This window comes from Aplysia californica, unplaced genomic scaffold (assembly GCF_000002075.1).
Source record: "Aplysia californica isolate F4 #8 unplaced genomic scaffold, AplCal3.0 scaffold00394, whole genome shotgun sequence".
NCBI classification, from domain to species: Eukaryota; Metazoa; Mollusca; class Gastropoda; order Aplysiida; family Aplysiidae; genus Aplysia; species Aplysia californica.
The window spans coordinates 321,312-327,514 of record NW_004797664.1 but is presented as its reverse complement, the minus strand read 5'-3'; the positions used below and the strand labels follow the sequence as shown (position 1 = coordinate 327,514).

General features: G+C 44.4%; 1 protein-coding gene across 1 annotated transcript in view; it reads left to right on the top strand.

The window, feature by feature from the left end:
• The first annotated feature begins 6 nt into the window (after positions 1 to 6).
• The window catches only part of LOC101854591, a 20,900-nt gene continuing 14,703 nt past the window's right edge, over positions 7 to 6,203 (top strand). The window contains exon 1 of the mRNA XM_005103878.2: positions 7 to 141. The gene's annotated coding sequence lies outside the window, so the exon portion shown is untranslated. The remainder of the gene's footprint in view (positions 142 to 6,203) is intronic.

Sequence of the window (6,203 nt, the reverse complement as noted above, 5' to 3'; positions counted from 1 at the left end):
CACAAAGGCACACAGCGAGAGACAACTCATCCACCACAAAGGCACACAGCGAGAGACAACTCATCCACCACAAAGGCACACAGCGAGAGACAACTCCCCGTGAGAAAGACACTCAACGAGACAACGACTGGAGAAAAGAACGTATGTTTCAACCAGATTGTTAGGAAAACATAGACTGGAAATAGTTTACATTTTATTTTCCTATCTTGTTGTGTGGCTACTTACTTTACTTACTTTATCCGCCCTCTTGTTGTACCTCTAGGGCGTCGAGGGGAGAAAGAGCTTCCTGTCTCTAGCAAGTTTGATGGCCTGGCTGGTTGGATATTGAATATTCTAATGTTATCCTTCACACCCTATATCCAGGTCTTTCTTGGTCTTCCTCTTGCTTTGTATCCTGACACTTTCCTGTAGTAGGCTTTACTGGCAAGCTGGTTAGGTGCCATACGTGTGAGATGTCCAAACCACCTAATTGTTTGCCTTCGGATGTAGTGGAGAACAGGTGTTGTTCTCACCATTTCTGTAATCTTGGTGTTTCTGACCATGTCCCGTCTGGTTTTGTTGACAGCTCTCCTTAGACACCCCATATAGCAGGTGGTTATCTTATGTTCCAGACTTTTGGTCAGGGTCCATGTCTGGTACTGGTAGGTCAGGATGGGGATGAAGATAGAGTTAATGAGCTTGGCTTTAGTCTCAATGGGGATGTTAGGATGTTTGAGGAGTGGGGCAAGCTGGTAGCTGACGTTGTTAGCCTTTTGTACTCTCGTCTCAATTTCTTAGTTGAGACGTCTGTCTTCTGAAAATATGCAACCAAGATATCAGAACTCGCTAACTTGTTTCGGCGGATTTCCGTCGATGGTGATGTTAAGGTTGACAGGTGTTCTGCTGACTTTCATCGTCTCTGTTTTGCTTCTACTGATCTTCATGTTGAGCTTTTCACTTTGTGTATTCAGCCTGTCTGTGTGCTCTTGAAGCTGCTCTTCTTTCTCATATGCCAGGCTTTGATCGTCCGCAAACAGCATCCCATTCAGGTTTATCGGGTTGGCGTTTGCTTCTTTTGTAATTTTGTCCATGTATATTATAAACAGCTCATACTGTTGGTATAGACGGCTCCGATGTTGTCCAACAATTGTCCCCTAATGCAGTACTCTTCAAGTGTTTGCCACAGTTTGTTTCTATCCACTCTATAAAACGCTTTTTCCTGGTCTACAAAAACAAGATTCAGTTCTTTGTTGTATGCAATTGTTCTTTCACCCCGTTGTCGTAGAGCAAAGATAGCGTCTGTGCACCCTGTTCCTTTTCTGAAACCCATCTTCGCCTCACTCAGTAATGGTTTCACCTTGTGCCTTGTACGCTGTTCCAAGATCTTTCCGTACATCTTTCCTGTGTGGCTCAAAAGGAAAATTCCTCAGTAGGGTTGCAGTCTTTCTTGCTGCCTTTCTTCTTCCAGATTGGTATCACAAATGCACGCCTCCAGTCTTCTTGGACTTTCCTCTCCCTCCATGCCTTTTGGAACAATGCGGTCAGCCAGGTGATTTCTGTTTCTCCACTTGCCAGGATGGCTTCAGTTGTAATGCCATCAATGTCTGCTGCTTGGTTCCTTGGGCTATTCTTCAGTGCCTGCTGTACCTCTGATCTTAAGATGTTTGGTTCTTCTTCTTCTGTGTATCGTGGTTGAAATTGGCCCTGTGTGTTTCCTTGTCTGCTTGGGTAAAGCAGTTCCCTGAAATACTCCTGCCATCTGTTTTTGATGCTGTCGTCTTCACAGAGTGGGTTTCTGTTGTTGGGTTGTATGGTTCGTCTCGTAGTCTCATTACTTTGACACTTTGGTAGAACTGTCGTGGCGAATGTTTGCACAGTTCACTTAATATTTCGCCATATTCCTTCCATGACTGTTCCTTGGAACATCTCACTATCCTCTTGCTATGATGTCTTGCAAGTCTGTGTTTCATATAGTCCTCATCTAGCTTAGATTTTACCCATGTCTTGTACAACTGCTTCTTTTCTTTGATGGCCTCCTTTACTGTGTCATTCCACCACACTGTGTGCTTTACCTGCCCTCTTCCGGTGTTCTTTGTACCGCAGGCTTTACGGAGTGTCTCTGTCAGCGTGGTCTTCAACACTGACCATGTTTCTTCTGCTGTCATTTCTGAGCTGTGTACTTTTCAGCTTCTGTGTGACTTCTGTCTTCATTTCCTGTTGTACTTCTTCCTTCGGGAGTTTTCTTAAGTTGATCTGTCCGTCTGTTCCTTTCCTCTTCCTTTTCCTCGTTTTTTCACTCCGCTGCTTTGTAAATAAGATAACTGGCTGTGGTCAGTGTCCAGGACTGGTATTTGGTATGGCTCTCGCGTCCGTGACTTTTCCCCTTTCTTCTATTCTTGTCAAGATGAAATCTATCAGTGATGATACATTCAGATTGTTCAATCTGTACCAATTTTGTTTTTGATAGGGTCTGTGTTGGTAAAAGGTGTTTATAATCCACAGTTTGTATTCTGCACACAGTGCTAATAGCTGTTCCTCGTTGTAGTTGCACTCGGTGTTAATGTCGCTGTACTGTGTTGGCCAAGGTACTGGTCCCAAGGTGTTCTTCTCTTACCCACTCTTCCATTGAAATCTCCTATGACAAAAAGCTCTTCCCTGTCTGGGACTGTGCTTATGGTGTATGCAATCTTCTCAAAAGAATTCCTCTTTTTGTTCTTCGCAGTAGGAGTCATTGCAAGGTGCATAGTTTGGATGAAGTTTGAGATCTTTTGTTCTCCCCTTACTCGGATTTGGATGATCCTCTCCGAGATAAACTCTGTTTCCAACACATTCTTTGCTGTATCCGGGTGTAGAATAAAACCTACACCATGTGTTGCCCTAGTTGTCCCGTCCCCGCAACTCCAAATCAGGACGTAGTCCTCATGGATCTGTTAGATTCCAGTTCCCTTTCCTCAGCAGTTTGAAATTCCGATCACCGGTATTCTCTATCTCTTCATGAAGTCAATAACTTCTGGCTCTTTGTCTTTGATTCCACAAACGTTCCAAGCGCTCGTTCTTTCTCGTTGTCCTTTTCCGTTTCCGGGTCGTTTTCCGTTTTGGTGGGTCCGTTTCTTTCTCCCATGATTTTCTTTAGCAATAAATAATCCGCCACCGGCTTGCTAGGCCTGTCGTGGTTTCACCAAAGCCCGTTAGCCGGACGTTTCAGGGTGACCTGGGATGGTCTTCTTGGCTACTGTAGCGGTCACGTGAGTAAAACTCACACCATACATCTCTTCCAAACCCTACTTTGTCCGTTCCCACCTCCCGCAACGATTGACGAGGGGTTGGACTTTGGGAGCCTGTTGTGTGGCGCGGTGGGCAAATCAGGCCATCGTCAAAATTGTACAATCGAGAAAATTGACATCTCTCCGCTAGTTGGACAATTTTTGTTGATTGTTTTTGTTTGTTTGTTTGTTGTTTGTTTGTTTGTTGTTTGTTTGTTTGTTGTTGTCTTTTTGCCGAACACTGTTTATATCAACTTCTAGTGCGGTCCAAAATACTTACTGACAAATGTTTCTTAAACTATCGAAAATAGACTCTCCTGCTTTTGCACAATGACTTGTATCAGTTTGTTTTAACAGATCAATATTTTTTGTAAACGCACGTTAGCTGTATTCTAGAGAATTCTTCAATAAATTATACTAAACTCGCACAAAAAAGTCAAGGAACAACTTGTGTTTTCACCTGTCCAATCTAAACTTCAATATCTCGCAAACCCGTTAAGTTAAGTCAACCAAACTTGGCACACGTTCTGGAAACCAGACACAGTTTGCATGTACAGCAAATGTACCCACACGAGCTTCACAGTGATCCCGCGGAGAATGCCAAAACACAGCCGAAAAGCCTGAAAAATGGGCTACATTTCTGTGCCTCAGCAATATTGGCATAGGAGCTTATTGCTAAAACTGAGCTTGGCACGTGCTGAACAGATGTCTTTGCTGTGAATATCGCTATCTTGCAACCCTTTATAAACCAGCGTTTTTCAGCCATTTTCATTACAACACGATGGTCCAAAGACGCTCGCTGCCTGGTGTCAACAGAAGACGAGCCCTTGGCTGGCTCCAAGATGGCTCCACATTCCGAGTCGTTGCACGTCGACTTGGGGTGTCCCCGTCAGTCATATGGAGGCTGCAAGAAAGATGACGAGCTACCGGAAGGTCCAGGATAGGCCTAAACCAGAATAGCCTCGTTTGACCAACGACAGGATCGACCGGTTCATCGTCAGACAGGCCGTGACGTCATGAACCATCACCACAAACTGCATCAGGGGCAAACTACGGATGACAGCAAATGTCCACGTGAGCATGGAGACGGTGAGGAACCATCTCCGTAGAGCCAGGTTCGCTTTTCGTGTCTCTTCCAGGCGGCCAAGGCACACCTAGCCCAACAAAGCAGCTAGCCCTGCGTGGTCTGCTATCTATTCACGGTGGACACGACGTCTGTTGGACCAGGTAGTTTCGTCGGACGAATCCAAAATCAACCTGCTGCACCCAGTCAGGCGAGCCCGCGTCTGGAGGCGCCAAAGAGAGAGGTTCTACCCTGACTGCATCCAGCAGGTGGCGCCCTACGGTGAGGGTCTGTTCTAGTATGGGGAGGCTTCTCAGATCACCACAGGACACCCCCCCCCCCCCTGTAGCATATACAGGGCAATTTGACTGCGGCAGGGCACGGGGACAAAATCCTGCGTCCCCTTGCTGTTTCTCTCCTGCAGCAGACTGGACCCCAGGCTGTACTGCAGGACGACAACGCCGCGCCACATCGCGCACGCATCGTGGGGGACTTCCTGCAGCAGCGAGCTGTCGCCCGCATGGACTGACCAGCTTGTAGTCCGGATTTAAACTCAAAAGAGACCATAATTGGGATCACATTGACGGTGTATAATGGACAACCACCCTCCTGCACAAAACATTTAACAACTCTTGGGCTACCTCGTCCAGGAGTGCAGAGCCTACCGCAACAAGTTCCTCGAAGGCATGGGCTGTCCATGAGTCGACGCTGTACAGAGTGTTTGATCAAACAGGGTGGCTACACCCTCTATTGACAATGTTCATGAAGAACTATGGCTGTTCATACTTTTGAAATCCGACCAGTGTGATTTAAGCTCATTTTTCATGGGGTACTTGTTTATACCGGAGCCTCCCAAAAACAACCGAACCCTCCCTAATCCACGCAAAAACCACCCGTAGCCACCCGAAACCACACTAAACCTCCTCAAAATGTCTATGATACTATGTCATATCCTACGCTATCTATCGCTCTGTGTATAAAATATTGATCTGTAATACAATATTATCGTATTTGGATACTTCTTGATCCTGAATAAATTATTTAAACCAAAAAAAAAGACAGTACAATAGCATTATAAGAGACAACACTTCACTTGGTTTGACTTATTTGTCTTTATTTCAAACACTTTTAATTTGGCATGTACATAGGAAAACGACAGATCTAAAAATTGTCTTGAGGAACTTTTGGTATAAATTGCTTTAATTTTCATTTTACGGCACTTTAAAAAATCGGCTTATTGCAAGATTGAAAGAGAGGGGGAACATCACTTTCTGACGCCTTTTAACAAAGCTGCCTCCCAATTTAAAAAAAAATTCATTAAGACAGTTTCTAGAAATAGGTGTGTTAACATTCTGTGAAAGTTACATTAAAATCGAATAAGATACAGAAGAAAAACGGGTAAAAGTGTGTGAAAATAGCATTTAAAAAAAACGGGCGAAAAAGGTCAGCGCCTGTTCCTCTGTCAATTATGCGCCCAAGATAGCAGAAGGATTCGACGTCTTCTAGTGCATTTCCTTGTACTGTGACGTGACACAATACTTGTCAATTAAAAAACAAAACAAAGCGGTGACTCACGTAATAATTGTAACCTTCAAACTTCATTTATTTCTAAAACTTGTGAGACCAAACCTCAGGTTATAAAGACAGCTTGTTGAAGCAATACTCATTACATGTACCTTGCAGCTTATACTAAACCAAGAAAATAAGGGTCTGTGGAGATAAAAAAAATAAAAAAGAACTGCATGAGCAGCAAGGTAAAGAGTGAGGGCAACGATTGGTAACTTATAAAATATCACTTCAAAATGAGGAAGTACCTTGCATGACCTGCAATGAGGTCAATGTCGTCTCTCTCTTCTCTCTCTCTCTCTCTCTCTCTCTCTCTCGCTCTCTCTCTCTCT